Below are 8,318 nucleotides of genomic sequence, written 5' to 3'. Positions count from 1 at the left end.
GTCAAATAAAAATGAGTTATCTTCACTTGTACATTACAATCTGCCCAACACCACTTCACCATTTGGTATGTGTCCCTCCATTGATTGTATTAACATGCATATACGACCGATCAAATGAAACATTTAAACAATCCTTTCCCTCTATAGCCACCTCCAAAAATCTTGAGGTTGTCAACAAAACACTTTAAGCATCATAGTATGTACTTTTGCATACTAATGATGTGCCAGATGCTATGCTGGGTGCCGGTCTTTTGTATCCATTACAAGCTTATATATTTCATTGGGGCTAGCAAGTAAAGACATGCACGTGAAGTTACACAATGGTTATTACTAGGGGATGGAATTTTAGAGTGTCCATCTGACTTCGAAGGCTATAATCTTCCCATTGGGCTGTCCTGCTAAGAATCTTTCATGGAATGAGAAAAAAGGAGGGAAGAAGGAATGGAAAGAGGGGGAGAGGGAAAGGAGGGAGGGAGAGAGGGAGGGAGGGAGGGAGAGAGAGAGAATAAGGAAATATAAATTTTAGTTTTATAAAGAACTCGGTCAATCCCCCATACACACATACACACCAACAAAACTGAAACACAAAGTTACTGGCAATATCAATCTATCTTCATTTCTTAGGATTGTAACTATAGAAATAATTGAATGATAGGCAATTTTGCTTTCTATCAATTGTCCCTATATTTAGGCAACCCCAGCATCAGGACACAGAGTTCTTGTCAGGCATGGATTTTGCAGTAATCTGTCCCTACCTCAATCATGACAGTGATTGGCAGTTCATAACCAGTGCATTTAATCTCAGAATTGAGATGAGGATGGTGCCACAGGAAATCATGCTCCAACTCCAGTGCATGGCCTAGAAGGTTCGTATCTAATATTAAGACTCGAGCTCTGGGCTGAAGAGATGGCTCAGCAGTTAAGGGCACTTACTGCTCTTCCCGAGGACAATAGTTGGGTCTCCAGCACCCATGCTGGATGGCTCACAACCTCCTGCAATTCCAGATACAGAGGACCTAACTCCCTCTTCTGGCCTCTGTGGGCACTCACATGCAGCACAAACTCACACAACACACACACACACACACACACACACACACACACACACACACACACACACAAATAAAAATACACCTTTAAAATTTTTTTAAATACTTGAGGTTTTTTTTCACATGAATGCCAATGTCAGAGTAGGGGCTGGTTTCCAATGACCTCTCCATAAGAGGACTCCTTGGCTTCCTGACCCTCCCATCATGGAGTTATATTTTTGGTGGTACCAGATCTCCATGCCTTCTGAAGCTGTAGAGGGAACCAAGCTTGAGGTGAAAAGACTATTATTCATTAACAACCTCAGTTGATGCTAAGATTCCTGGAACCCACATGGTGGAAGGAAAGAACTGATTCCTGTAAGTTGTCCTCTGACCTCAGCATGCACTCTGTGACATGTGCACACATGCACATACACATACACACAATAAAAAATAAATACATAAGTAAATAAATTCAACTCTTTCACCAAAGAGGGCCATGAAGGAAATAAAGATTAAAAAGAGAGACATGTGGGTGGAACACTGGAAGACAGTCCCATTTATCATTCTGGTACTAATAAATACCTGAAGTAACAGCTCATGGACACATAAGTACAGCACCTTGGCCTCATGGCCTGTGGGGGTCTTAGAAGCAAAGTCTCCCCCAGTGAGCATGTGACAGTGCCAGCTTTTTCCAACCCAAACCAGTAATTCTTCTTTCTTTCCCCATCAATAAATCATCCCAGAAGACAAATGATTGAGAATAAAATTAAAAAACAATTTCTTCCTACAGTGATTGAGGGAAAGGAAATCATCTGCAAACTTCAGCGTTTTATTACAGCAAGCAAGCTGCTTACAACACACCTCCCAAGCATCATTATGTCACAAAATCAAGATGAGAGCCCTCAGCTGGGTGAATAAAAAAGTTCCGGATTACAAGTGTTATGCAAAATCTATTACATTTTATTCAAACAAATTTTTGTGTGTTTCTTCTGTCAAACTATAACGAATTAAAGGAGAAATGTGACCTTAATCTTTTTCCCTAAAAATTATTGCTACCATCCTGCTTGTCAGATTTAAGTAGGACTAATACTTTGTGTTATACATTATTTACTATGAACATATTTTCCACTCCTATTATCTCACTTAAGGAATCCAGGCACCCCTTAGGATTATAAGTAGACAATCTAATGTCCTTTCCATTCTGGTTTCATTATTGCCACATTAGAAACTGATACACATAAAAATGATATTAAGACTATGCCATTACATGAATGTCATGAAAAGGATGATGAAAATATGCACTGTGTTTCATAATTGTTTTTAATGGGTAGATATCCTGAGCTGGGCAGAGTTTTTCTCATTTATGATATTAATAAATAAGCTGCTTACCACTGATGCTTGCTGAAAGCCTTGCATTTCTGGCTTTGGCATGAGGATTAGTGCCCTCCACAACAGTGGAGAAATTGGGCTTCAGTAAAAGTGGCTCTTGACTTTCATGCATCATGATGGGCTGCCATCCGGGGATCGGTCTAGAGTGTAACCATTGCTTCACAGAGCAGCCAAAGCCCTTTGACTTCTCCACACTTCACTTTTCTCGGAAGGTCATTTATAAAGTCCTGTGGACTGACCTTTGGGGGGTATCCTACCTAAACTCTTTCTCGGCAGCTGTGTAGAAGTCCTTAATACACAAACACAGCAAGGGCAGCAACCTAAATAGAAACTAAATGAAGAACAATGAATTCTCTTGTGGATTCATTAAGGTCAAGGCAATCATCTTTTCCCAACATGCAACGAGGAGAACAGCTTCCTATCTCTTTGGGGACATTTGTGGGTGAATTTCAGTCCTAGATGTATTGTTAGGCATTGTGGTTTCTAGAGTCTTAAAGATTCCCTGTCCTCCTTCCACTGGGTATGCAAGTGTACAGGTTTATTTGATTGGATTCTCCAACACATGAAAGAGTTTTCCCATGGATGTAGACTATCCTGCTCCAGGCCCTGCTTGGTAGATTTGTACATGAGCTAGAGTTCTAACAGCCTACTTGCCCTCTTGGCTTTTGGCCATTCCTAGTCAGGGCTGCTTTTCCGGATGGAGGGTTTCTTTTCTTTCTCACTAACACCGCCTGTGCCTTTGTGCCCCTTAATTTCTTGTCTTTTCATTGTTCATAAAATGGCATTGAAAATGTTGGCTGTGAAGTTTAAAAGAGAAAAAGTCACAGTCATTAAACAGTTCTGTAGGAGAAAGTTATGAGTTTGAAAGTATATTTTTTATTTTTAATGTCTTTTTATTTATTTTTATTTTATTTATATGAGTGTATTGCCTGCATGTATGTGAGTGCACCCATGTCACACAATGCCCATAGAGGTCATAAGAGAGCATCAGATTTACCTGGAGCTGGAGTTACAGATGGTTGTTAGCCACAATGTCGGTGCTGAGAATTGAACCTGGCTCCTCTGCAAGAGCAGCCAGTGCTCTTAACTGCTGAGCCATCTCTCCAGCCCCAGAAAATATTGTACTATTTAATCTATTTTATTTGCACCAAATTTGTATTCAAAACATTAGACAGTGTTAGTTCTCTGTGAAAGCTAATCTTTATTGCTAGCTTGACTGGATTTGGTATCTTCTAGGAAAGACGTACCTCTGGGGATGTGTGCGAGAATGTTTCCAGAGAAGTTTAACTGAGGGACAGTTCACCCTGAATGTGGGTAGCACCATCCCAAGGACTGGGGTTCCAGATGAATAAAAAAGGAGGAAGATGTCAGGACACCAGCACGCATCTCTCTCTGTTTTCTGACTGTGGACATGTGACCAGCTGCCTCGTCCTTCTGCTCCCATGCTTTCCCTGGGTTCTTCCACATGTGAAAGAGAAATACAGAAATAGACATTATTAAACACCCTGAGAAATGCAATTAAAACACTAAGTTACCACTACATGCTAGAATGTAAAGCATTAAAAAAGATAGGCAAGGGGCTGGAGAGATGGCTCAGCAGTTAAGAACACTAGCTGTTCTTGCAAAAGACCCAGGTTTGAATCCCAGCACCTACATAGCAGCTAACAACTGTCCATAACCCCAGGTCCAGGGGATAGATAGCCTCTTCTGTCCTCTGCAGGCATAGCATGACACAGGTGCACTTACCTACATGCAGGCAATATATGCATAAACATAAAATTTTTAAAAAGACAGGAAAGAAAGCATCGACAAAAATGATGGGAAGTTGGAAATGACATTCACTGCTTACAGTAATGTAAAATTAAACAACCATTGGAGCTAGAGAGGCAGTCCATCTGTTAAGAGTGCTTGGTCTACAATAATGAGGACCACAGTTCCTATCCCAGCACCCATGAAGCAGAGCCTCACAAACCCTGTAACCGTAGGGTGGACAGAGACAGGAGGATCTCTAGGGGTTGCTGGTTTCTAGCCTAGCCAAGATGTAAACCTCCAGTTCAGGAAGAGACCCTGCCTCAGAGGAACAAGTGGAGAGTGACAGAGGAGGAAACCAGATGCCATGCACAAGTGTATACACCAATGCACATGGGTACACACTCATACAGAAGGAAGGAAGGGAGGGAGGGAGTTAGTTTAGTTTTTGGGCCCCTACGGTCACCCAGGGCGTGCGCCTGGGAACGCCTGTCTGGACAAAGGTGACAGGTCCAAGGAGGGTCCCCGAACCCTCCTCCATGCCTGTACCACATGGGTGACTATGACTGTCATCAGGCACCTAGTGCAGACCTGCTTTCCACTGCTGGCCACTGTCCCAACCAGCCCTGGTGTGACTGTTCATCTGGGGCCTCTGAGAGGGCGAGGAAGCCTGGCCCAGCCTCCACAAAGAGACAGGCACAAAGGCCCACCCATGGCCATGTCACCCATGTGGCCTGTTCTCCATCTTGGGCAGCAGATCGGTCACACTCTGCTTCAAGCCTTAGCCAACCAGTGACAAGTACATCCAGACTTCACCAGTGTGTTTTGGAACATTTATGTAAGATTGTCATAAGAAATGTATTTGGGAGCTACATTAAAACTTTTAACTAAAAAAAGGGGGTGGGGAGGGAAAGGAAGGAAGGAAGGGAAAGAAAGAGAAAGAAAGAAAGAAAGAAAGAAAGAAAGAAAGAAAGAAAGAAAGAAAGAAAGAAAGAAAGAAAGAAAAACAGAAATGCCATTTAGAAAACAATCTGGTCATTCTTTGAAATACTGAGTTAGAGGTAGCATATGACCCAGCAATTCCTTTCCTATGTACACATCCAAGAGATGTAAAAGGGCAAACCTACTAAGAACTTAAACAGAATCTAGGTGTAGTGGTGCATGCCTTTAATCCCAGCACTCAGACAGAGGCAGGCAGATCTCCCTGTGACTGAGGCCAGCCTGGTCTACATGGCAAGTTCCAGTCAGCTGGGAGACCTTGTTACAAAAACAACAACAACAACAACAACAACAACCTAAAACAGAAGTAATATTAACAATATTATTCAAAATAAGTGGGAGCAATTCAAAGGTCAGTTAACTGACTAATGGAATAAATGATATAGAGCCATACAATGGAATATGATTTAATATGATTTGGCATAAAAAGGAATGAACTTCTTAGGCACAGTACAGGACAGGTGAAGCTTGAACACACTGTGCTGAAAGAAAGAAGCCAGAAAGAAAAGTCAGATATCATATATTTGTTTCTGTTAAATGCCCAGAATAGCAGTTTCCCAGAACTGGAGACTTTTAGGAAAAGTAAGTAACTGCTAACTGAGGGCCATTGGGAGCAGTAATGAAAAAGTTCTGAAACTTCATTTCAGTGGAGATCCAAATGTACATAAGGTCAGTGTGTGGCATGCTCAAGCACAGGTATAATTCTTGGTCCTAGCAGGATGGGGCAGAACAGTTGTGAAGAGATGCTACACAGAGAAAGCACTACTACAATTGCATCCGGAATGCTCATTTTTTCCGTACAACTAAGAATATTTCCAGAAGAAAAAACATTGTCTAGTTGCTGGTCTCAGTAGAAAACCCATTTTCTCCAGTAAACTTCCTCAGAGAGCCCTTCGCCCCCTTGTTTCTCAGCCTGTAGATGATGATGGGGTTCAACATGGGGGTCACAACACAGAAGAGTACAGACACCAGGATGTCCATGTCCAGGGAGTAGCCTTCCCTGGGTCTGTCATAATTGAAGTTGGCGGTTCCATAAAAGACCACCACCACAGTGAGGTGGGAGGCACAGGTAGAGAAGGCCTTGCTCCTCCCCTGCGCAGAGGGAATCCTAAGGATGGCTGAGATGATGAGCACATAGGACCCTGCAGTGAACAGACAGGGGCTCAGGCCCATCGTGGCGCTGGCCACGAGGAGCACAGACTCATTGACAGACGTGTCTGAGCAGGAGAGCTTCAGGAGCAGGGGGATGTCACAGAGAAAGTGGCTGATCTGGTTGGGTCCACACAAAGTGAATGTGGCTGCCAGAATCATGTGAGACACAGAGTTCACCAAGCCACACAGGACCTGGTCACCAAGCACACACAGACCTTCAAGCTCATGAGAACTGGATAGTTTGAGTGCAACTGAGATGCAGAGCTCATGCTCTGGAGAAAAATGAAATCAGATCAAAATCATACCTAGGATTCAACATGTCACTGCTGGCTGAGATGAAAGTAACTACCCACTAAGGAAATGGAACCCTTGGTCATAAAACCACAAGAAATTGAATTTTGCCAACAGCTTGAATGAATGTGGAAGTGGGATCTTTCCTAGAGAGTCTCTATGGAAATACCAAGCTCATCTGACATTTTGTTTTCAGCAGAAGACCCAGCTGAGCCAGGCTGTACCTGGACTTCTCAATTACACACCTGTGAGACAATCTTAAATGCTTGTTTAAACTACTATATCTACCATCATGCAGTATGTTGCCAGTAGAAAACAAATACAATAAGCATCATATTTGGTACATGGAAGTTTTTATTACTTGAAGGTGGTTATGGAAGACCATCATTCTAGAAGCCTCAGAATTGATTTAACCACATATCCTCTCATGTCTCTAATCTCTCTCTCTCTCTCTCTCTCTCTCTCTCTCTCTCTCTCTCTCTCTCCTTTTCCTTTATCCCCCATGACCATCTCTACCTGTCTCCCAGTTGGCTAGTTCCTCCAATGGGCCGGGCCTGACGCGGAGCCTGGACTATGAAGGGGCTGCTGGGAGCCATCTTGGGACAGAAACTGCTAGCCAGGGAAGCCACAAGCCAATGGGTAGCACTCATGGTGTGGGGAACATGCAGCCAGCCTGGGTAGCACTCATGGTGTGGGGAACATGCAGCCAGCCGCAGCAGCTCAAGGACAGAATGGACTGTTTTTGTGGACCTGGGGCGGGATCACTGGCCCCTGAGGCATAGCGAATGCTAGTGGTGACTATGGTAGTTTTAGTGCAGTCTGGTAAGGTGGGCTCTGAGCTGAGCCGCCGGAAGCGCAGGGCTAGCACTGGGTACTCATTCCTTTGTAAATTAATAAATGCATATAAAATATATGGTTTGTCTGATTGCATAGGAGACCCAGAGGGAATTCGGGTCACAAAACTGGCGTAGTCTGGCCAGATTAAGGAACCACAGCCTTGGGGATGTGGGTCTCAGAAAGCAGTGCTGTTCCCGCTGCCCCTGTGGTGGATCAGCTGGGCTCTGAGTCCCAAATCCAGGAGAGAAGCCAATCAAAACCCATATGCTTAATGGGGTTAGGGACAGTCACGTGAGTTATGCAATGGATCATAAAATCTGCAGAAGCATGGGCCGCAGCTATGTTGTAAATGTGGGCATATGTTGTGGGTATGTGAAGATTTGTTAAAGCTCACCCAAAGGCTAGAAAATCTTTTACCTGCTCTAGACCCAAACGGGGTGCCCAGAGAGAGAGAGAGAGAGAGAGAGAGAGAGAGAGAGAGAGAGCAGCCACTTTGCATGATAAAAGACGTGCCCCAGGGGGGAAAGCTGAAAAGGCTGAGCTGGCAGACCCAGACACAGAGCTGGAGAAAGAAAAAAGGCGGGACACTTGGACTTGTGTAAGGTCCAAGGACTCAGAGGAAAAGACAGATAATAGTAAAAAGCAAAAAAAGCTAACTGTGCTGTAGCTAGGAAATATTCTATGCTAGAACTGTTAAAACTAGGAAAAACTTACAAGCAAGCAAGCCGAGAGCCCCTGGCCACGTGGCTTGTGGGAGTATGGGACATGGGAAAAAATAACATCAGTCTAAGTCCTTCAGAAGCTTCACAGCTGAGTTATATAACCACCCATCCGTCCTTGCAATATAGGCTGTTCCACCTAGACCAATGC

At 43.7% G+C, this 8,318-nt stretch overlaps 1 pseudogene; it reads right to left on the bottom strand.

The window, feature by feature from the left end:
* Positions 1-6,002: 6,002 nt before the first annotated feature.
* Positions 6,003-6,589, bottom strand: LOC103729522 (annotated as a pseudogene).
* Between the last annotated feature and the right edge of the window lie 1,729 nt (positions 6,590-8,318).

The sequence above is a fragment of the Nannospalax galili genome, unplaced genomic scaffold (assembly GCF_000622305.1).
Source record: "Nannospalax galili isolate Female #2095 unplaced genomic scaffold, S.galili_v1.0 scaffold693, whole genome shotgun sequence".
Taxonomy (NCBI): Eukaryota; Metazoa; Chordata; class Mammalia; order Rodentia; family Spalacidae; genus Nannospalax; species Nannospalax galili.
This window is presented reverse-complemented; position numbering and strand designations above follow the sequence as displayed.